The sequence below is a fragment of the Bombus terrestris genome, chromosome 2 (assembly GCF_910591885.1).
Source record: "Bombus terrestris chromosome 2, iyBomTerr1.2, whole genome shotgun sequence".
Lineage (NCBI taxonomy): Eukaryota > Metazoa > Arthropoda > Insecta > Hymenoptera > Apidae > Bombus > Bombus terrestris.
In genome coordinates, this window is record NC_063270.1 from 7,774,773 (window position 1) to 7,799,656 (window position 24,884).

The 24,884-nt window shown below is 38.1% G+C and overlaps 2 protein-coding genes and 1 pseudogene across 4 annotated transcripts in view; 1 reads left to right on the forward strand and 2 right to left on the reverse strand.

Moving 5' to 3' along the window:
* LOC100651631 overlaps positions 1-11,487 on the reverse strand; it is a 62,122-nt gene extending 50,635 nt beyond the window's left edge. For both annotated transcript variants that reach the window (XM_003393593.4, XM_048411730.1), the window contains exon 1: positions 11,185-11,487. The gene's annotated coding sequence lies outside the window, so the exon portion shown is untranslated. The remainder of the gene's footprint in view (positions 1-11,184) is intronic.
* Positions 1-24,884, forward strand: part of LOC100642797 (radial spoke head 10 homolog B) — a 70,826-nt gene that overhangs the window by 14,616 nt on the left and 31,326 nt on the right. Inside the window, exons 1-3 of one of the 2 annotated variants that reach the window (XM_048411786.1) lie at positions 18,147-18,263; positions 18,455-18,590; positions 19,602-19,719. The gene's annotated coding sequence lies outside the window, so the exon portion shown is untranslated. Of the gene's footprint in view, positions 1-18,146; positions 18,264-18,454; positions 18,591-19,601; positions 19,720-24,884 lie in introns of those variants that run through there. The other variant, XM_048411779.1, reaches the window with a different exon arrangement.
* On the reverse strand, positions 16,198-18,303 carry LOC110119868 (annotated as a pseudogene).

The following is a 24,884-nucleotide window of genomic DNA, read 5'->3' on the forward strand; positions in this document are numbered from 1 at the left end:
CGTATTCACCTGTGCGGTAATTTTAATGAAAATTGTAAATAAGAGAGCGCGCAACGTATGCGAGCTTGAGAATTTCTTAATTCTATTAGCACCGAAACATCTAGTTAGCACGTAGCTTTTCGAAACTCGAATGATTAATTTGGAGGAAACGCGAAAGCTTGGACGCGTACGCGAGTCGCGCTAATACCACGTTTATCACATTTCCCGCGATAAAAATGATGAAAACGATAAAAACGATAAAAACCTGCTGCATAAATCGGCTTTCTACTTATTCTACGTCTATTTTACGCGTTCGAAGCCACGCGAGCAACCCTCCGGTGTGGTTGGCTGCGCGTTACCCTTGAAACATAGTCTTAGTATCGATGACAGAGTAATACGACGTCTAATACGTACTTGCTCGCACGCATGCACCGTTCCCGTATAGAGGTATATGTACCGGAGAACCTAGAACGTAGGTTGTCGAATATATCCACATAACGTATATTCGATACACGTACATATGTAGCCTGTAGGTTTAACGTGACCAGTCTCGCTTCCTCGTCCCTCGCTACGAAGCGATAGACGAAATTGGACAACGAACGTAGCTCGATGGTGATCACGAGCAACTCTATCATGCGATGCTTTAGTCGCCGATCGAGATCTGTCGAAATTGGCTGCATCGCGTGGCGCGAAGGTAGGCGTAGAGCCTAGTAGTTGGTAGCCGCCTTTAAACGGGAACAGAGTTGAACGAAAACGGACGAGAGAAGCGATTGCATCGAACGGATAACGTAATTACCATTCCTATCGTTATCGTAATTATTATCGTCACGATGACCGCGCATCGCCACTGCGGCTAAATTAACGTTGCCCTGGTAATTAACGTTCCTTCGCGCGGTTGGTTCAAGTTATGCGACGAACAGGTCACACGGCGTCGATCGATCCAGAGATGTCGCGTACGTACGTGATTTCTATGCGTCCCAATGTATTATTTTAAATCGTTCGAGCTGATCTCACGCATAGCTTCTCGACCATTCTCTGCAGGCTAAATACTTTAAGCACGTGGTCGAGTCTGATTAACTTAGCAAACGTTGTTTAGACCGAAGATTTATCCGTCGATCAGCTATTCTTCTTGTTCTACGCTTCTCTTCTAACGGACAGTGAATACGCGTTCTAAGCAACTGTCGCTTTGACGAATGAAACACATGAAAACAAAAATACGCTGTATCTGTATACAATGGATAGTTGGGCATTACCTTATTTTCCAAGCATTTCTTCTTTGAAACATGACATACATCTACTGCTAAATGAAATTCAATATGCTTCGACCTAATTAACTGGTATGTAAATGCTGTGATAAATTGACATTTTTATAGAATTACCTACTCTTTGCTAGAAACGCGCTGATCTTTAAATATTAAATAGAAGATGATTTAGAATTCTGATTCTGATGGAAATTTTAAGTAAGTCTTTAAGCGTAAGTCTTGAATTATGTTGGGAAAATGACGTGCAGCGTTGTAAGCACACCAATGGGGATTTGTGGATGCAGCTGTGTAACCTTGTAACGTCACGTGCGTCCGTAACTTGGCAGAGCTACTCCATAATTGCCTATTCCGATTTTACGTGAAATCTAACGCTCGTGCGCGTTTCGGATTAAGTTGCTCCGATTGAATGAACATTTCGGGTTGGTCGGATTGAAGCAGAGGATTATGGTGCCGCCATAATGGTAGCAAGTCGTACACAGGATGACGATGAAACACGCGCACATGCATATAGATAATTCTCTTTAATTATATTTAAATACAAATTTTCTCTTCGATTGTATCATATTATGAAAATTGATTTCTTCTATGGAAGCATATTTTATGCCTTTTTTCGATATTTAGGCAGATGGTTTAATAAATGACGAATAGAAGATAAGGCATAGACCAATTTACGCTTAATTCGTTGCACCCAACTACCTGAAAACAACGCACTTGTCTCGAGTATGGAAGATACATATTCCCGTGCCACTGCAAGCTACTTGCAGATTAGCCACAATGTAGATATAACGTTGTCATATTATACGCGAAATTGCAATTGCAGATGCAACGAGTGCGCGCTATATTTTATATATTATATTACATATGCGCGGAACAAAACGGATAATCGGATAAAGGAATTTGAAAATGCAATTCCACCATGATCAACGTGATTATAATAAAATATAAAGTTCGATTAGCTAGCGCGCGTGCGAGCTCGAAACCAGGAGCAGAGGGGGTGCGTGTATCGTAATAATACCATGTTTCTTCTTTAATTCTGCGAAAGCATGAAACCATTCCATTCGTTAGCCACAATGTATTCTATTCGTATTCTATTCGTATTCTGAAACTTACCGCAATACTACGCTACTGCAATATAAAGCACTTATTTTCAAATATTCCGAAAGCTGGAATGTTTACGTTAATAGGGAAGAGATTACGCGTTTGCTAACATTCATATCCAAATAAATCAGATATTCGATATCATCTCGGAATATAATATATAAAATGGTTCGAGTAGATTGGATAATTAGTAGAAGAAAAAATAGTAGATTGGATCAGAAACGAGTAATGTACGAGATATATCGAGATAACAAGAATAATAAATTCCGTTAATCGTTAAGATGTTAAGTCCTTTTATTTTGAGTTTCAATTTATTTATACGAATCAACGTGTCTAAATGAAAATAATAATTAATTGCTTGCCAATTTTAATATCTAACGAAGTTAGTAAAGTTAGGAAAGTTTCAGCGAAGCACGATAAAATATACAACGAATATTAGTAATTTCTATGCTAAGCAGTTTTTATCGGTATTAGTAACGATTACCTTTGGCCGAGTATTTTCCAACTAAACCGTAGTTCGTACCAGCATTGTTGAAATCGCATGAAACATCGTCAGCCTACAGAAAGGGAACCCGCCGAGTAAAACATACTCTGATATTTTCCATTCTTTGGTACGTCCCAAGTACGTAACGTACTTTCCAAGTACTCGTGTATCCAATTGCACGGATAGTAACACCTCTGGTTTTTATTTTATTCCAAAGCACGTTCTTCGCTTCCTAAGCGTTTCATCTGTACGCGACTCGCGTAAAATAACGTACGTCATAAAACCGGCTGATGACGTGTACGTGTAGAAATACTTGGGGGTGCGTCGCCTTGTATGCAAAACTTGGTTCGTCGATAGGTGGTCGTGATTGCACTCGTAGTATTCGTCATGGTTGCCATGGCAGTGTAAGGAAACAGTGGAACGAAACTATGCTGGGAATGTCGAAAGTTGCGTTACAAGTGGAAAAGAACGTGGGCCGCGTTCTGATTTCGGCTCTGGCATTTTACGCTCACCACCTACGCGTGCAAGATTAATCTCACGGTGAAAAGGTAAAAGAAAATTACGCGTTGAACCTACGCGAACGAATATGAAGAAGAAATGTTTTTCTCATTTTACAAAGTACACATCTTGGGGAGTGTATAGCGTGCGTGATACGTCACTACGCTAAGTTACACGAACAGAGTATTCAAATACGCTCGATAGTATTTGTCCATTGTTGAAATGTATCATAAATCTAGCGAATAAAGGAATATACGTGATTTTTCGCTTTCACATTGTCTCGAAGCTACTCCTAGGAAGATTAACAATGTTTTCGCTTGTTGAAAGATAAACGAGATTGAGAAATAAAAATTGGAGAATCGTAATGGGATTAAGCCACGTGATCTGACGAAAGACTCGTGAAACATGAGACGTAAAGAAAGAAAAAGAAGAGACACGTTGTCGAGTGTTTCTCTTGTACACTATTTGTTTGTTGTAGCTATAGCGTCGAGACTGTAATGGTTACGAATAAATAAATGAAAGAAAAATGTTACAAAGTGGTGGGTACAGCAACTACGTTCGATAGTAGGTACCAAGAATTCTTTTAGTCCCTGAGACTATATGGGAACCACGTACCCTCGGAAAGTTTTTACGTTTATGATCTGATTTAATCTGCGAAACCGAGTTCAAGAAATCGCCGAGCGGTACCGATTTGAATATGATATTGACTTTAACAGCAGGAATGTTGATTTGAACAAATTTCAATCTAATTTGTGGAATTCTTGTCTGGTCGATGTTACGTATATGCCTGTTCGTTCTTTTAACCTCCCTTTTCTCATATTCTGTAGGTATATTCGCTTTCGATCAAGGTTAATAGTTTTCCTGTTATAGGCTTTAGAACGTACTGCTACTTTCTTAAAGTCAATTATTTCAAACTTTCTCTAATAAAAATAAAGATTTGAAAAATAATCGAAAGCAAGTAGAAGGGGGTGATAAAACTTTTATTAGATTGTCTCGTGACTCGGTTTGCCAAGCTGATAAATATTTCACTATGTATATTAAAGTATAGGTGAAATTGCAAAAAAGAAAAAAGAAGAAAGAAGACACAATTTCTTTGAATACTCTTCGCAAGGAGTTATTTTTAATTTATCGAACGAATCGAGACGTACGCGTCCGTATGATCCATCGATATTTATTATTCGTACTTTGTTAAACGAACTGCGGTGATCTTCTCTCGTTTGCTCGTGGAACGATGTAAGATTATCAGCGTGGTAATTTAGTCGTTAATTGGTGCAGTAAATTTCTGCTTGCCTGGTGCAGCGAACGGATGAAACGGACTACGATATATAGCGCCAATTATACTTGGCAACCGAAGTTAATGTAGGCGGGGAGTGTTAATGGATTAATACTCGATGGGGCTATGAAACAGGATGAACAATGTTCAATGTATACCGTCAAGTCGACGAAAGTTGACGAAAGCGAAGCCCCCGGCAGTTTCGTGGAAGCTGGCTATTCACGTTCTTCTCTTGTGACAGCCGGGAAACAAAGTGGAGCGCGATAAATCTCGATCGATTTTCTTCGTGACTATGGAGTGACACGGGGCACGGTGTAGTAGACACGTCGAACGTGCAACTTGCACGGACTTTGATTTACTTGTTCGTCCAAGTGCTCTGTTATTTTACTTTTCCGAAGTTAAAGATTCTTCCAACGTGCTTGGAAGACCTTGCACGCAATCAAAATTACAATTTTCTCAATAGAAACATCGGTTGTTTCTTTAACGAAGAAATAGTTCTCGCGCAGCCGTGATATTCCGATTACTCACGAACGGATGTCCAACGAATTAACTACTTGTTATTTAGGAAGAGAAAGATTAATGGATCGTGTTGTTGGTTCGTGATTGAGTAGGTTCGATATTTGAAAAAAACTATGCCCACATTCTTTGTCAAGGTAAACGTAACTTGCAAATAATTTCGCTTCTAAGGATGCTGGAAAAAGGAATTAGGCTTTACAAAGGAAATGCTTATACGCCGAGCGCAACAGTTGAAATTTCAATTTCATTTAAATATCAAACATAGCGATGCACGATCGATAGTAAGGTAGACTCGAGATAGCCGGCCATCCCTACACGCTTATTATTTCTAGTTTGATTTTCTAATTGGTAAAATTTGTTTCGATGGGATGAGAAACGGCATACGAATTACTGTGTCCCTAGACCAAGTTTATTAATTAATGATTATTCAACTTATAGTCTGGAAAACGCGGATTTACAGTGGTCGGTAGATCGTTTCTCGACCGGCAGGTGATCGAGGTCGTGTATCTGGCGTTCAGTAAACGCTCGATCTCTCCATGCTCGACAACGATATCCGATGTTTCCTGATTCTACTTTCGTAAACGAATGGACTAATGCTGGTGTATATGTGTCACGCGTACACTGTATGTATAGGAAATGCAACACGGCTACGATACATGCACTGCATCAATGTTTAACGAGCAGTTCATGCTCGTGTAAATAGCTTTCCTCACGATGATAACTTCTTTTCAACGTTTTTTCAATCTTCCACCTTATAACCACTAACCGCTGAACGCTTCCGATCTACTCGATAGTTTGCGCACTTGTGTGCGTGTAGTAGTAGTAGTAGTAGTAGTAGAGCGTTATAGTTTTGTCTGATATTGAATTTACGTGACAATCCTATCTTTAGAGATGGCGTGATGAAAGTTTCTATCGACTAGAGTAGGATAAACTATGTCTTCCTTTTCCTCAACTTTCTCTCTCTTTCTCTCTCTCTCCACTCCTTTCTAAAGAATGAACAGAAATGTCATTTTATGACTTTAGTTATTCGCAGTCGTTGTTTCTACAATATACGCATTTCACTTTAGCCTATGTGAGATTTGCACTTGCTTTTGTCATCCAACTATCGGAATGTAATGAAAAATAAAACGGACAATACCGTGCGTTTCATCATTAAAGCGTGTCTACGATTTTTATGCGGCAAATACGGTCGATGTGGAAACAATACGCGCGTAAATAGCAAATTTATATGAATTTCCTTGCGCGTGCGAGCTCTGCAAGCAGTTACGTTGATTAGTATTCGCAAAGAAAGAAAGAGAGAAAGATGGAAAGAACGAACGAAGATAAAAAGTAAAACTCGATAAAGATAGACGCAGTTCGGTTCGGGGAAATTTATCGTTCGCAAATGAAATACCCGTGTACGCTCTGGAAAATGTCGATGGCTTTACTCGTCTGTGCGACATTACCAGGATCTTGCGTTTAGGTTATTAAAATGTACCGCAGCTACGCGAAAATATTGGCAGCTGAAAGTTCTTGCCTCTTTATTTCAAAGTTGGACGCGTCCCGGCTTTACGTTTGGAAGCCATTATTCCCGCAAGTTCGCTTTTAAAAGCTACGGAGAGCAGGTGGTCCGGTGGCAGCGGCGTTACTTCTTTTTTTTTTTTTTCTTTTGCGAATCGAAATTGAGTCATCGAGGATTCTCGTATCGTAGCGTGACACGAGCGTGTTTTCGCGAGGGAACGTTCATTCGCTAGGCCACCGCTCGCTTGGCATCTCTATGCTTCCATCTGATTACGAATCTTTGAACGCTCGGACGACATTGAATTCGATGATCTAACTGTTCGAATCTTCTCTTAAAAAGTTACGTTATGCCGATACATTCTTTGGGAAAGAAGCTAAGACGTTCGTTCTCTGCGTCTGCTTGCACCGTTTAAACGATACATCAGTCCAGTTATTCGTATCGAAATAACCAATCGAGGATTATTATTAACCGCGTTATGATATACGAATACTTTTGATAATTGCGAATCGCGAGCAGGTCGATGCTAAAAGATTCTTCGAGCAGGATACTCAACCGCAATGACCAGGTTGCCGTATGTCCAGTACGTGTAACAAATACGTACCTCTCTGCATAGGTACGCGTGGGATGGAAAGCGGTGTATAGTTAAAACGCAGTGTAATAGACCGAGAGAGCTTACGACGTGCAGCACGTTTTAGGCGTGCAACCTTGTACTAGCTAGCTGTACTCGTATGTGGGTGCAAAGTTATACATACGTGTACGAAATGGACGCAGCTGGCTTAACAAAGGGTGTACGCGGATAATATCGTTGGCGCTGCTTTGCACCGTGTAGCTCGACATCCGTCACACCACAGTGGATACATTCTCCTGTGAATTGCAACTTTTCAGTTTTCTTTTGCCCGTTCGCCGTTTCGTCGATACTCGCGTTTCTAGAATTTCGTATTTCCATCACTCTTCTTTATTTAGTTCTTCGTCGGCATCGATCGTCCTTCCTCACGACTTTTACTTTGTTGCGAGTAACCATTCTGTATACCCGCTGAGATACCTGCTGTTTCCTCTGCGAGTTGACTGAATTCCACGATGGTTCAGCCACATTTAGGCGATCAACGCGTTTCGATGGTAATTGGTAATTTGTATTTTTTCTGATTAACTTCTAATCTTTAATCGTATCGTAAGAATCGTATCAGTTTCGATCAACATCGACTGCCACTTTCGTCGTGTTCCACAAATACGTGGAATTTTCAAACGTAGAGAGAATAAAACGAAGCAAATAAAACGAAACTTTGAGATTCGACGCTTCGAGAATCGCCTTCTTCGCTTATATTCCTAATAAAATTTATATTCTGCATAGGTTACTTTTCCTTCTCTTTCGGCTTACTTCTACAAGTTGCGCCGAGTTTTATTCTCACCGACGAAGCCGTTTAAAATGGAATTCTAGTCTGTTTATCTACACGTGGACGTACGTCTGATGTCATGGACAGCAATACGCGACGAAAAAAACTGTCAGATTGGTTTGCAGCGGTAAAGCAACTGACACGCGGAAGCGTCGATCCTATTCGTCCAACTATTAGAGACAAGGCAGAGAGAGCCAGCATAGGACGAAGATGGGTATTTTTTCGTCGATATTTCGCAATTCCAGGAGGCGCGAGCCTTGCGTTCCTCTTCTTTTGTGTCGATTGCTCGTGCACGCGAACCAGCTGCGCGAGACATCGCGCGTTTCCTTCTTTTTAAAATCATTTAGCACATCGACAGCGATGTACTCGTGCTGACGAGATATCGAGTTCGAATGACCCTCGAGCTCGAATGTTCGGTCGATCCATCGGACGAGCGTACACGAGGCAGACAGGCGAAAACAAAAAATGCTTTTCAAATCACGAATCGATGTTTTACGCCACGCCCGATCGAGTTTGAAATTTAATCGGTGCGCTTGAAATACGCGCGTATCGCCGGTTTCGCGTTTAGATCGAGCTTTAACACCGTCTAGTCGTAACCGTCGAGCTTGGCCTGTTGATTCGATTCGATGTTGATTCGATTCGATGCTGATTCGATTCGATGGTGATTCAAGGGTGGAAAAATGTTAAAACGATCAAGACGATCCAGACGACAAAGTAAGTGAGCAATTAAGTCGCTACAAGTAGTGGCCGCTACGGACGAACGGACCGGGATAACTTTAAATAATACGTCTATTTTACATCACGTAAAATACGAAACGAACGATTAATCGGTTGAATTACCATATACTATCATAGTATAGAAATATCTCTGCTATTGGTGTTTCTTTTTCTGAATCTGTTTGGAAAATTACAACTCCAACAAAGTGCTCGTCGCTTTCACGCGTATCTTCGACCTAAGTCTAAGTAAACGTTTGAAGGAAAATTTAAAACCTTTTAACGTAAGAATTTCATGTATACGAAATCTGTGGATTTTATTAGTCTACTTGCGTCAAACTTGCGTTGAAAGGTAGGTGGGTTTTTGGATCAAATATTTGAACTTTCCGATGAAAGATGGCAAAAGTGCGGTAATTGGCTAATCTCGACGCTTTTACGTAACCGAGAATGTCTCGATGAATAAAATATGAGAAAAATGTTTGAAATCGATCTTTGAAACGGACGCTGTGAATATTTAAAGAATTTAATTTGAGGATAAAGGATACCTTTACTGCATTGTAGTAAAAATAAAAGAGGAAAGAAAAAGAAAATAAAAAGGGAATAAAAAGAAAAGAAGAAAGAAAAAGGAAAAGAACGATATATCTGCACTTGTGCTGGCCTTAAATTCAGGAATTCACGCGTATGCTTCTTTTTTCCTTAAATATCGATCCTACTCGCTCTGACTAGACCATAAACTCCGCTATTCCGCAAGACGTGTGCTGAGCTTTCGGATCTCGTTTACCAAGTTCGTCGATCGAGATAGAAGGGATTTCGGACGGTGGCCGAAGAAGATGGAAATGAAACTACGAGATGGAAGAAATCCGGATTAGGGTTGATTAGGAAAAGCGTCCTACCAAAGGAAAAATAATTTATCCAACGTTTGCCTTATTTTAGTTTGTTCCACCCACTCGTAAGCAAATTCTGATTCTACGTTTATTTACGACCACTATTTTTATTAAGTATCAGAAATTACCATTGTTTTTTATTTAATTCCTCTTTATCTATTTATTTTGTTTCCTTTGATTAATTTTTCTATGGTCTTTGAAGTTATATCTTACGAAACTATTAACGCAAATTTTACGTATTTTTTTCTCGTAAGACACATTTTCTCTAAGTAAGCAAACTTCTGTTCTTGATGACAACAATTTCGATGATTTTTTATGCAACTTTTTATCCCTGTGTATCTAACAAAGTTTACAAGTAAGAAGCAGGAGTACTCGAAGGCGGAAGACATTTTCCGTGTCAAAACGTATCGTTATCCTCGAGTACCGAACGAATACGTACGTTAACCTTATTAACGTTTACCTTGAACTTCACTTTTAGCTTTTTGTTACGTACACGATGGCCTTTAAACGCCTAGGAAACAGTTTTATTCGATTCTTGCATGACTGGGAACAATTTTTTCCCTCGATCTTCGATCAAGGAAAATCCCTCGATTTACGTACGAATTTAAATTCTCTCGTATAATTCTCGTGGTCGAATCGTGTTTTTCGAAAAACTTTCAAGGCGAACGTCGAACTTTGTCCGATTTTCCCAAATGCACCAACATCTGTTCACAGACATTCGCTCACAGACAACGTGTCCACGACAACAGGTTTTAAAACAGGTGCACTGAAACGAACGACGAGTTTTCGGTTGAAAAAACGTTACGCTGGAAGATGCACAAAGTACAACTTGCTGGCCGAATATTCACGAGAGTGCGGGTATCGCGTTCAAAACGTAAGAAAGAAGGGAAAGAGCTTGATCGCTCGATGGAAGTAGCGAGCCGTATAGATAGAACTGTCGTCCTGTTAGCGAAAAAAAGAAGAGGAAAAGAAAGAGAAGAACGGCCTGGCAAAGCTGGTCGGGCGCTCTTACCGACCGACTCGCGCACGAAAAGAAGAACATTCGCCACGAGGTCACGTTGCACCCCGTCTTCCATCCACTATCATTCGTTACAATGTATGTGCGTTTACGTATGTGCGCGTGCCGTCGCGTTCCTAATCACCCTGTTTCACGGTTAATCAGCCGAGTGGCCGGAACACGGAGAAGGTCAGAGAATAGGGTGAGGCGCAAAACAGAGGAGACGAGATAGTTAGGACAGACAGAGAAGAAGATCGAACAACGGATAAAACGAGAAGGACGAAGATGCAGAGAAAGGGAGACAAAAATTGTTGCAGGAAGACACAGAAAGAGGCCACTACTGATACGAAAAGAGGAAGCGAGCGAGAGCAACGTGAACGAGAAACAACGAGAGACAGACAGATACGAAGAGAAGGATTCGTGCTAGTTAGTATAACATGTATTACGTGTAGCACAGAGGAGAGTGAGAGAGAGAGACAGAGAGACAGAGAGAGAGAGAGAGAAAGAGAGAGAGGATGAGAGGGCTGGAGAGTGGAGGAGGGGAGAGAGCGCATATCACAGTTAAGTGCTCTCGATATATATCGCACCTGATCAATTAAGCTGCTTATCACGCCGAAATCACTGGTTATGCTGCCGGCACTCCATCCACCCCTTTTCAACGACAATTATCTCGTGTATCGTTCGATCGGCCCGCGATTCTTTCTCTTGATCGACGTCGGCGACATTTCTGCCCACGTTTCGCGTCTCACACGGTGCGTCTATTGTTGGTTTACGCGACGGTATGATAAACAGGTGGAGTCTGTCTCGAGGCAAGGGTGACCAGAACGGTCGCAACGAGCCTTCCACCCTAGCGAGTCCCGCTCCTCGCACGACTGACTGAAGCCTAGAATCGAGGCTTGCAACCAACCCTCCGCCCCCACGACCCTTCACCCCTTTCAAACGTTGGGGAGGCCACGCAAGTGGCGCCACGAGCTTGCAAAACCTCGCCTCATCCCCTTCTGCCCACCCATTCTGCATCCTACCATCGAACGCTGCTCTCATCTACGGGGTGGCGCGCGCGGTTAAATTCTGGCATCCTCGGGATCCTCGTGATAGCACGGTTTACATCGTTTGGCCCATCGGACCGCGATCATTTTCATTTCGTTCGACTATACCGGCTCGTCCGTATCGTATAATTCCCCGTGTCTTCGTTACAACCGGCAAGAAATATTTTTCCTTTTTGCATCCCTATTCCCCTTCTTCCTCTACCCCAACTTGTCCTTCATTAATGCTTATAATTGTGGTTGCAAAGAGGTTGCTTCTAGTATCCTCAACGACGACGAACCCTCTTTATTTTACAATTTGCAGCACCATTTAACGTGTGTTATATCTGTCGAGCTTACTTCCAACAGGGAATTCCAAAATTTCTATATCGAACGTTGATTCGAGTTAATAATTATCAATCGAATCTAATAACTGATCGATAATTTGTCGTTCGTTCGAATTGTCTTGTCCGTAACGATCCACTCTGCGCGTCTCGTTGATAAGTCGTTGATCGTCCAATTGATCCGAGGAGATCCTGTGAGACTGTTGTTTAGCGCACGCTTGACACGAATATCGGCCGATGATTGTTCGAGAATCGTTCCGCAATCAGTAGTTCGAGAGATACTTGGTATCGCGCTACTCCATGTCCATTGCACGTTACACGGTAATTTACTTTTCGTTTTGTATGAGAGCAAATTCATCCGTGGAACAACGGTATCGAGCGTTCGCTTGCGATATAAACGGTGAAAGGGATAAAACGTTCCACGAGTTGTCGCGTGTATTTTGTACTTCGTTGTTCGAGTTAGGTTCGACGTAGCTCTGTCGGTAATGAAATTGCGTGCATTTCGTGCACGGTCTTCTCCAGCCGCTTTTTTCGTCGCACCGTTTTCATTCAGCCACCTTCTTCGACGCGTTCCTTTCTCTCTCTCTCTCTCCTTCTTTCTTTCTTCCAGCAACAACCACCTGTAACCCCCCAACCCACCCCACCCCCCGGAGACAGACGTTCGTTTCAAAGAGTACGTTCTCTCCTCCTTCTATCATCTTCCTTCAGCCACCCTCCTCTCTTACACTTAGCCTTGGCGGCCCTTTCCGCTCTTGGTTCGATCGACTGGATCGCAAATCGCACCAGACGATCCATCAAAAGACCATGCAGCCATACAGTACCCTCTTTCTCCTTCGTTTACCTGTGACTATCGACAGCACTTTCCAACTTATCTTTTTCTCAACGTAGTGTACATAATTTTCGACTTGGGAACTTTCATACTTTATAGAACGTGAATGAGAAAAAGACGAACCGATTACCCTTATAAATGAGAGATAATGTTAAAAAAAATTGGATAAATGTAGTTTTTCCACAAACGAGATAAAATTGCGATACGTTACATGCGTATTTAATCCTTTTGAAGGATATTGTTATGAATTTTTAAGCACTAATTGACTACGTGTGTACCTATAAATATTTTAATCCAAATATGCGTAATGTATTATATTATCTCTTCGGAAGGATGATTGCGAGATAATTTTATTATTAATTTCATTGCTATCCTTTCCTATTACTCTTCCTAATTTCAATCTCCAAAAATTTCAGCTTGTATTAACACTAACATCCGAAAAAGCACGAACTTTACCGTCAAAATGTAATTTTATTTTCTCATTTGTATCGCTTTTCATTAAAGTTGCCCGAATCTTAAAAATTAGGTTAGGTGTTCAAAATGATTTCTAGCACCAAATAGCAACTGCCTGATGAATCGATTTTGTTGCTATCCTCGAAAGTTTTTCATTTAAATCTTCTAACTTCTTTTCCATTTATTTTGTCGGACCTTTCGTAGATGGAATAGATCAATCTTGCGTGGCAATCCATCAAAAGAGCTTGCGATGCGCCTCAGTGTGTTTTCGGCACGTTTATTTGTTGCCATGTACATCGTTTCTTTAACAACGTGTTTCCCTCATGGAGGAAGCAGTATAGCGTGCCCTTTTTTGCGGTATTCGTGGCTTGATAAAACATCCAAGCTTTAAATAAATTTTGCCCGTTCGCGTCCACGCGATCGAAAGATTTTTCTTATTTTTTTCTAAAGGCTTGCGCGTTCGTATAACATAGAGATTTCTGTATTTGGCTACAAAGTTGCAACGTTATCACTTCGCGAATAGATCGAACCTTTATTTCTCTGTACGCGTAACTTTGAAAAATTGAAGTTCCTACAAAAAAACGTGATCGAATGCAACTCCGCTTCTATGTGTATGTATAGAAGCCTGTGGTTTCGAGAATCTGTCTTTTCTCAAATTTCGAATCGCTGATATTACATGTGTTTCTTTAATATTAATCCACAAGATGCATCCTGCCTGTTTAACTTCTGTCCTCTCCCCCCTTCCTCTCTCTCTCTCTTTCTCATTCTCTCTCTCTCTCTCTCTCTCGCTTGTTTGACGTGGCCATCATTTGTTTGGGAATTTAAAAAAGAGCATGACTGATTATCGCGCTGATTGGCAGTGGACAAAGACCACGATATTTCCTTTGCGCGAATCTGATCATCGTACTACGATACACAGTTAAAACGAGAGAGAAATGTGACAAAAGTTGTAATAAAAAGTGCTTCATTCAGTACACGTATCGAAATTGAAAAACTGTCGACTCGGTGCCTCACCGCGTTACTGTTGTTGTTGTTGTCGTCGTCGTTGTTGTTGTCGTCGTCGTCGTTGTTGTCGTCGTCGTCGTCGTCGTCGTCGTCGTCGTCGTCGTTGTTGTTGTTGTTGTTGTTGTTGTTGTTGTTGTTGTTGTTGTTGATATTATTGAAGTGCTGCACCATGCGGTCAAGTACTGAGGTTAACCAAAGCTAGCGTATACAAGAACCTATAAAATTAGGCATCTGCCCTGTTCGGTTACACAATAGCATAGACAAGAACCTATTTTAATTGTACGGTTCTGCATAGAAGAGTTCGTAGCCACTTTTCCATCAGAGATAGGCAAGTAGAGAATGACAAAATCGCGCGATAATAAAATTAATTGCCAGTTGCTTAAAAAAGAGACATTGATTGTATACTGGATTTTCTTTAGAGAAGAAAAGAGAATATTCTATTCCGATACAATAATTTTAATATATTTCTTATACGCGACAATGTTTTAGATGTAACGTTGGACCTACTTTCATGGCGATAATGTTTTTGTTATAGTAAAACTTAAATATCAGTTTTTTATTAGTAAATCGGTGAACGGCCAATAACATTTCAGACAAAATGTATGTCTGGTATTTGTCTTACATGCGTGTTCATTTACATAGACGATAGAAACAAAAAAGCCAATCGATTATAGGCGAGATGCAACGACACAAACACGTAACGATTAATTTGTGTAATTAATCACGCTTTTTATCCATCTTACTCGAGTTTATTAATTCCGTAAATTTTGACAAACAAAGTATGAAACAAATATGGAGAGAGATGATATTTGAGACTGAAATAGAAATCACTAACTTATTATGTGTAATTTTACTGATTTTCGCAAATTATTATCACATATCCGATTAACTTTTTAATCAGTAGTACGTGTATGTATAGTTCAATTCATACCTGCGGTAACATTAACTAAACATGTATTTAAAATATATGTCTAACGTAGAGAACCTGCGGTTACTAGATTTTCAGAATTCAATCTTTTAGTAGATTACTTTTAAAAAATATGCTTATTAGAACATTTCATTTTAAACGATCGTTAAAAATGTGCTTTATATTTATAATTGAATGAAATTATAAATATACTCTGATCAATATTTTTGTACAAACGCATTTTGAACATTTGCTTGAAATTTATTTCGATAATGAAAACTTTCCGTTAAAATCTTAATTTTGTGTCAGAAATGCAAAAGTGCATTTATGTTTGTAATATTTCTTTTATACTTTTGTCATCGTGCTTTCGCCTCTTTACATTATATATATAATATCAATGACCTTTGCATGTTCAACTATAAAAATCATTCAACGAAAGTAATTTGTTTAATTATAATATATTTCCCCATTCCAGCTGAATGGCAACCCAACCACAAGATTACTGTCTAGCATCTAGCTTTTGTTCCATGCAATAGTGCTCGTTTTCCCGTAGCATTGTTTAAGAACAGGCAAAAAAATATTCATAAACCATAGCTATATACTAGCCACCATCTCTCTTTTTACAAGCTTTTAAAAAATTCGTTAGATTATCGTTAATTATTTATTTTGAAGTCTAGTTACGAAACAAGGAAACACAGAAATAAATTTTCATACGTTCGAAACTTCGAAAAGAACGGAGATTTCGAGATAAAGAATTATAGGAATCGTGAAATTGGTATCAATTACATTTTCAAAGAACGTATCGTGCGTTGAATTACGCAAAAATTAGCTGGATATATCTGTTATTTCTAGAAAATATTCCTATTTGGTATACTCACCGAAATCCTGGAACGTAGAAGCTATCAATTGATACGTCTTTGTCCATGCAGCAACAATAGCGTTTTGCTTCGTTGGTATTGATTCTCCGTGATATTCGGACAGAATATGGGCTTATCTAACAATAGTTATCTAAGAAAATGCAAGAAACAGATAATAGATAATCAGAAACTGGAAAAAATATGTTCGGGAAATAGAAACAAATATAAATAAATGTGATCGTATATACTTACTTTACATATAAAAGTAAGCCCATTCGCTGCGCGCAAACGGTTAAAGTGACAAGTAACGCTAAACTTTCCTCTAATGAAATTTTGTAAAGCGATTGTATGTATCGAGCTTATATCGAATGCATCGTTGGTGTTCGTGTCCACGATATTCTTAAACTTTCGTCTTGCCATCGCGGTTGCTCTATGATCTTTAAACTCGACGAATATGAATCCACGATTCAACGTTTTGTCATGTACACTTGGATACAGACACATATCAGTGATACCCTCGAGGATCTTGTTCTTTCCTGTAGAAATTCTTCCTTTCATTTGTTCTTAGATACACCACCGAAGAAAAGTCGGCGATTATCAACCGACTTAACGACGCCGATACGATGTCCATGCCTGATTTCATAACCGTCATGTTTTGCGCGCGCGCTTCTCGCTACTTTTGAATCATTGAACGAGGCGAATGCATATCCGCGAGTTGTACCAAAAAATCATTCGTAATCCGATCAAACGACCGACTATTTCGAGCATCGGTATTAATTCCACCTCGTAACAATCTCGTAGAAGACGGCCAAGAAACAATTTCAGCATCTTTCACGCGTTGCTTTTCACCACGAATGATTTCTCAAGCAGTTAAGCGGCGTTGTCCATTTTCTTGTATCAATTCGTGTTTCGTTTCTTGCAACATTTCCAATAATCTGATCATCAACTGGCACTCTTCCACAGCATTTTCCCGCGTTTTCTTAGTTATATCCATCATGAAACGAAATAAAGAACTTTTATCACAAATTTATGCATAAAGAAAATACAATCTAAATAAGCGGACTGTCGAGAACTAACTGATCTTCCTAAGCTCTTTTCCTTATTCCCTTCTTCCTTTTGCTTACTCACACAACCATACAGAATTCGTTGATATACTCATGTGATGGAACTTTATTCCTCAAATGGACCAATCGCAGTGATCAAAGCGTCTTACTGCCAATACAGCTACATGTTCTCAGATAGAAGAAGATAGCAAAAACATCTACAGTTAACTCGGGTTGAAAATGCAGGTATAGATATACATATGTACATCACAGGAGAGAGAACACGTATCCTATATTACATTTCACATTGTCTATAGCCTATAGCGTTAAACAAGTAAATGGATTAGTAGACTTACTTATGCTCACTATGAAATTACTATGGAAATTAGCATTATGGTAATATGAATACAGTCCTGACCTCTAAAAACTATAAAAATTAATGAATTCTAAGTAGATAATTATAATAGAAAAATCATCGACTGTGAACTTGGTAACAATTGCCTATTTTTGTATGTGTATATGAACTTCCGAAAGAATTGATTGCAATTTATATAAACAGTATCAAAAATTGTGACAGGAATTTATTTGCTACTCAAACGTTGTATCAAATAGATTACAAAATTAACTAGCATAGTTGTAGAATGCGAACAAAGCGGGCAAGGACTATTACAATTAGAGCGCTTACCTAACCGACGATCTCTGCCCATTTTATTTATTATACGTATATTATCTTTTGATAATAATTACATTATGACGTATTACGTATACTAAATTTCTAAACGCAGATATCCAGGTTTCGAATTCATAAATTTTGTTCATGTGATTATATTAGCTTACGCTTACTTTACTTACGTGTTTAGTTTCTACGCGCATCTTCGCGTTTCGCAATCAGTTTAACGTATTATTTCTTTATTTGAAACATAATACCCTCGCCATCGAAACTATATCCTTTCCAGGAATATAACGACTCTTGTCGCCTAAGTATATGTATGTATACGTTCGACCTACCAGAGGGCCTCCTCGCTCCACTCCTTACCAATTGAAATTACCTAAGTAAACAATGGTGCAGCCAGGGGGTCAGTCTAGTGTCGAAAGTGGAAGCGATTAGACGTGTTTTAGTGTCACTCTGCGATAGGTGTTGATTATTTTATTGCGTAGAAAATGCTTTGTGCTAGCAATTGTTAGTGTAAACTTCGTTTAACTAAGGTACATTCTTATTCAATAATTTAATAAAATTCCTCGTACTCTAGTATTTGATTATCTTTTTTTCTTCGATCGGTCTTTCTTTTCCCTTTTTCTTTTTTTTGTTATGTACCGATAGCTCGAATATCAAGCTTTCAAGATGCAATTTAACCTTGATTGTTTCATTATATTTTAATATTTCCTCTTTTGTGCAGATTATTGCTTGGTTGCGAGGGAAACTTCGGAGCATTAATAGAAAGATACTGCGAAATTCGAAAGGACGAGAAGAAAGTCAAGACGGCGCCATCGCAGCGATCGATGATAAATGTGATAACTGTTCGTCGGAACGTGGTAATATTTCATTTATTCTAAGAAAAGCAAACGTATACATACGTTTGTTTTCTCTACTTAATTAGATAATTGGTAACATTTATTTAATATCTAATTGACTTCGTTTCTCATACTCGAAAAAACTCATATTTCGTAATATTGACGTAATTGATATGTAATATAACAAGTTCTAAATTCACGGTTTATTAAGAATACCAAGATGAAAAAGGCAAGATTAGAGAAATTCCTTTTTTTATTTCGAAGAAATTAAATAAATTGTTTAACATTAATTGGACATAGATTTTCTGGCTTTTGTTCCATTTGAGTAAGAAATTCAAATTATATTTTCATTTTGCTTCGTTACTCGTAAATCGACTATGACAAATTGTTATTTCGACTTTTTCGATGGGTTACACTACATTCGAGAAAGTACATTATCACAGACAGGTTTGAACAGGCTCTGCGCATCGCGTTTTGTTCGTATTGCGCAGCTTTGTTTAACTGTCAGTAGAAACGCGCCATGTTTTATTAGAACGAAGTCATATAATACGCAAAGTATTTGAACCTATAATGGCAGAGATTCGATTTGATAGATAATTGTTACAAATTGATCGTATTATGAAATATTCATATATATATTTGACAATAGTAGAAAATACTACATTTTCTTTCGTATTCTTGGTATGATTTTAATATTTATGTTTTTGTATTCTTAATATAATATAGCGTACTGTCTGTGGTAAATGGATAATAATTAATTCGGCAACACGCAGTATAATCACAGTAAAATCAGTTCTAATTGCATCCAGAGTATCCGTTAATGTTCGCTGTAGAGATACATATTTCATAATATTCGGAAATTCGTTGATTCGATACAATCGACTCATTTACGACTTGCCGTGACTGTCAATTTCCGTTGTTCGCGACTTATTATTGTATTTATTATATTTGTCTATTACGTAATAATTATAAAGTATAAAATATTGTCTTCAACAATAAACTGTATATATATTGTTCTATCTTTTGTTACAGGTATTACACAACCTGTACTTTCACCATAAGGTTTGATAATTCTTCCAGGATGACAGCCTTCATGATGGTTTCTTCTGAAGTACATCAACATCGTCGACATCGTTCTTCGTGTGTAACTGTGAGTCGCATGCTTTTTTTGTCCCTCCAGTCGCTCAATCATGTCGTAGGACAAAAGATCCAAATCGACACGAGCGGCTGGTTGTATCACGTAGAATTTTTTACGAACAAAGTGACCGCGGGTATTTATCATACCAGTGGGTGGTAGTACGTATTTCCTTTCTGTGTGTTTTATTTACTAGTTCAGGATAGATCTTCTTGCACATCGCGATTTTTAGCAGTATGAATAAAGTTGTGTAATATTAATAATTGATTAATTAATTACGAATGATCATGAATGAAGACAAATATATTCATGCAGATATAAGTACGCGTATGAATAAAATGTGAATATTTGAATATTTAATCACGATCGTAGCTAGCTTCATTAAATAGTTTCATTGATTTCTGTATGAGTGAAGACGACATAGCTTTTTATCTTGTAGCTCTTTTCGAGTCAAATATCTTTCTCAATTCTCAAAAGCTTAAAAAGGTGTCATTGCATTTCTTGAAGTTTATCTTACGATATTAAACGATATTAAATGCGTTTAATTGTACGTTAAGACGAACAATTATTAAACATATTCGTAATCGTAAGATGTGTCGGTCGGTATCATCGGCTGGACCACGTCCTATGGATAAGGTAGAGTAGGTAAAGCGACTTGTTTTATAAGCAAGGCAGTGATCCTGTGTTCCAAATTTTATTAGTTGTCGGTACTTTTCAACGCGTGAGTTTTTATCGTCTTAACTTTTCACGTCTTAATTTTTATCATCTTAACCGCTTCTTATCGAAACTTTGAAATTGTAGTTTTTGGGAAAAATAAACTTTCACGATTCGCGATTATACGAAGTAAGATAGGAAAGCACTTGTTTTTCCCTTCTTTTTATTTCATAATTTTATGAGAAAATTATTCTTCTATTCTCTTTATTTGATTTTATTGCTATTCTCTTTCTATATATTAATTTAAATACTGTATATGGCCACGATATAGCGGACGTTGCTACGATGCCTTGATCAGCGGTAAGTGAAAAACTAGTGGACAGCGTGAACAATAATCTTAAACGTACAATTAGTGGTAAAGACGGTTTCACGATCGATATATGTATATTGTGGCTTATTAATATACTGAATGTTTGACTGTTTAAATACTTTGGTGACTTTTGAGAAATGTATGATTCTAGTAAGTATCTCGTAATTTTTATATATGTTTTGAGATGCGTTTCAAATTTTACCGATATAATCAGTGATCATTAATCACGATAATCGTGTCTCGTTGGTATTACAAAGTGCACATTTCAAAATGTTTTGTATACTATATAGAATAGAAGTTTGTAGGAAGATTAATAGGATTTTATCTTAATTCTACTTGCCAGTACGATAACCTCACTTCGCTTCTTTGAAACATAATACGCCCATTGCTGAAAACATGATTTAATTAAACCCGACTAATTGTCAGAGAGATGTTAGATATTACCATGTCGTTTAATATTTGTAACCTGCCTGTCTGTTGTGTGCTCTGTCGCTTCTGTTTCATTCAACTGATCGCAATTATTTACTACATGAGTAATTATTTCCAACAACGATCGCTATTACCGCGAACTGATAACAATACGATTTTTCTTTCGAAATCGATATCAATTTTATGAAATGAATTAATCATTTTATTAACCTTACTAATTTTATTTCTTAATTGTATTATTTAAATATGAGGGAGTAAAGTAAATAAAAGAGACCGTAACTTGATCGTTACGTTCGATTCTTTTCACTTAAGTAATTCCGTCCTAGTCAAAGGGCTTCTTCTCTGTAATTTAACCCCGGCAATTACTGCTTGTGTCGACCCTCTAACCATAAAATGTCGGACGTCTGAGCGTAAAATAAATTTGGTCCAGGTTCTCCGTTAGAGAAATCTGCCTATTTTTATCAATCAGCTTGAAATAAATCAGCAGAAGTTTTTGACAAAGTTTCGATACTTTATCAGAGAATAGAACGGTTTTGCTTGAATTTAACAAGACTCGAAATAATGGGAATAGGTTCGACTTGATAGGAAATATCGAAGGGTTGAAAGACAAGTGAAATTAGTTGAGAAAACAAATCAAGTTCTTTACTATTGGTTTGTTCGTTAAATCCGAAATTTTCTGTCGAATTTATACAAAAAACTTTTTATCGTCTTTCTCTATAAAATAGATACTTTGAGGGATTGTTTTTTAAAGATTACTCTTCTTTTGAATTTCATTGCATTCTTACTTATACGTGTGATATTTTAACCTAAGACCTAAATTAATGATCAATCTAAAATAATAACATCATGCATATTCTAAAAGACGAGCAATGAATGCAGTTTATATTTCTACGTTGATTTCGACCGGTGAATCGTACGAGACAAATTTTAGAACGCTTAGGCGGCATTCCGCCTAGTGTTCTTAACCTCTTAGGTACAGTTGAATTTTGTGCGGGGTTGTTTCTCTGTACGGCATAGTTTGACGCGAATTACGCCTAAACGATACAGCACTGTAATGCTGTTCTTTCTACGTAAGCACATTGGAACGAAGTCTTTGATAATTAAGTTATAATTTTTCTTAAAGATACGATGCTTTAATAATCTTATACTTTAACTTTAACAGTTAATAATACAATTGAGTGTGCTATATTTTAAAGCACGGTACGACACATAGGCCCACGTCACAATTTTCACACTCATAGCGCGATAGTGTTTCTCAAATTGCTCTTCGTTTTCTATTTTGAAGCGACATTTTGAGCTTGAAGATTCTAAAAAATTATAAGGAAAAGGAGCATCTAATAATGATATATTTATTTTAACGAAAAGCAACAATTGATACCTGACACTGGCATATCAAAAACAAAGACTATATATTTTGTCTGTATATTGTTAACACTGTTATAAAACATTGTGAAGGCAAAAAATTGTGATGCGAGACAAATGAAAAAGATCATTTAATTCAAACGACGAGCAAATGAGTCAGTAGAGTGAGCCATTATAGTGTATATATATGTAGTATCGTGGGCAAAAGGCCCAAGATATCGAACCGTATACAAAGTGGCGAGAGCCGTGGCGCCGTCGAGTACATCAATGTGTCGTCGGTCCTTTCAAGTGGACAGTTTTGTGCAAAGAGCCTGCGTGACCCTGGCCACGGGGTTTCGGGACACGTGTTCGATGGGACGAGAAAAGACAAAGAGACGCTAAGGGTAGAGTTAGTTGAGACGCCAGCGAGAACGAATGCAAAAGGCGTGCAGTATGAGTTGAGAAGCGAGAGCGTGTGAGTGCAGATGCCGAAGACGAGAGTTATAGAGTTGCTAGCGTTGTAGAGAGATCAAGTTGTCAGTTATAGAGTTGCGAGAGTGATTTGAACGGAATAAGACTTTTGTGTTTTAGTTCAAGTTGAACATTTATCGTTCTCTGTCCAATTAATCTTTGTTATTTCTATTTATCTTAATAAATAGTATTAGGAGAATTTTACAAACCTAAATTATCCGAATCCTATCCCTTTTTCGATACTACATATATGGGAAAAATGAAAAATTACTTAAAATCAGTCAGAAACGAACTAGTATGCGGGCTTAACCCTTTCGCTTCGGTAGTCCAGTCCGCCGAAGTACTGTCACTGAACGGAAACGCGCGCCAGAAATACGCACAGTGTGCGTGGTTGCTGTATATACATTTTCCTAAGTCTTAAATAACAATAATTCTTGTAAAAACTGTATTTGAAATACTGTTTCACTGTCAATGGATTTAATAGATTTTTTAGTATGAAACAGTATACGATCGTTTGGATGTTTGAAATATATTACGTGATTTCAACAATGAGTAACTTTAAGAAGTGATTAATCCAACATGTCAATGAAATCAACAGGAAATGTTCTGCTGATAACGAAAAAATATATTATTGACTATAGATAGCACTTGTATATGCATCATTTGGATGCTGGGTATATGCGGCGTTCGTACCCATAGATCATCTTGCGAGTACCACCTATAAGCAGCACTCAAAGCGAAAGGGTTAAAGACGACGGGTTAAATATATTGAAATACTATATTTATTATAATGAAATATAATTATACATATATTATAATATATACATGTATATATATTTTTAAATATTTGAATATAATACGAATATAATAAATACATGTGTAGTATCAAAAAGAGGGGGGTGTACGCTTTGTTACGCTGCGAGGCTTTAGTATGGGTCGCGTTTCTGGCCGTCGCTCGCGGTCCTACAATGTCGCAGGCGGATCGCCTTATCTGCCCGATGAGGGGCATACAATGTATCGACGAGCGCATAGTTGTCGCCAAGCAGCGACTTCCAGAAACGTCGATTTCGGTCTGTTGTTTCATCCACAAAGAAGGCGGCATACGTGATTATAGGCGCGAACGGTGGCGTGATCCGACCGTAGTGGGGGTCGTCTCCCCAAGAAGACTAAGAAATAATCTAAGGTCAAGTCAGTCCTTTTTGAAGACTCTAAGAGCGCACGTCGAGAGGTCGGGTGTATAAAGCCGCTAAGTCGAACGAACATTGACATTGTTTATCACTGAATAATCTGTCACACTTTATCATTATATTTATCGTTATTGAATACACAAGCTATATCAACTAGTTAATAAATAAAACATCCTTACTTGTCCTTACTCTAGACCTATTTAAGATACTACACATGTATAATTTGTTTTTTGTTATTTGTAAGATAATAATAGTTTATGTATATGTGAAATCTATTTGTGACTGTTTGTGAGCGACGATGTTCGTTTAATTTGAGCTTTAAATAGCACCTGTGCTTAAAGGCACCTGTGCAGAAACAGAGGATTTACGTATATCAAATTTCTTGCGCACTTTAACACGTACGGTATATCGTATATTAACGTAAATAATTTTTCAAATTTCTGTAAAACAATATATCAAATAAGTCTTATCGTATGTGTATAATTCAACAATGTACAATTGACAATCACTTCTATTCGGTTAACAATTCATTTCTTTAATATATTAGTCTAAACTTGTTTTAAATGTTTGGAGACAGAAACATTTAGACGAGAAACATCTGTATACTACGTACATGGAATTTTGTTTAATTACATACGAATACGAATACGAATATAAGCAATGTAAAGATAAAACTATAGTAAGCCATTTTTGAAGCACGTAAAACATAGTCGTGTCCTTTAAACAAA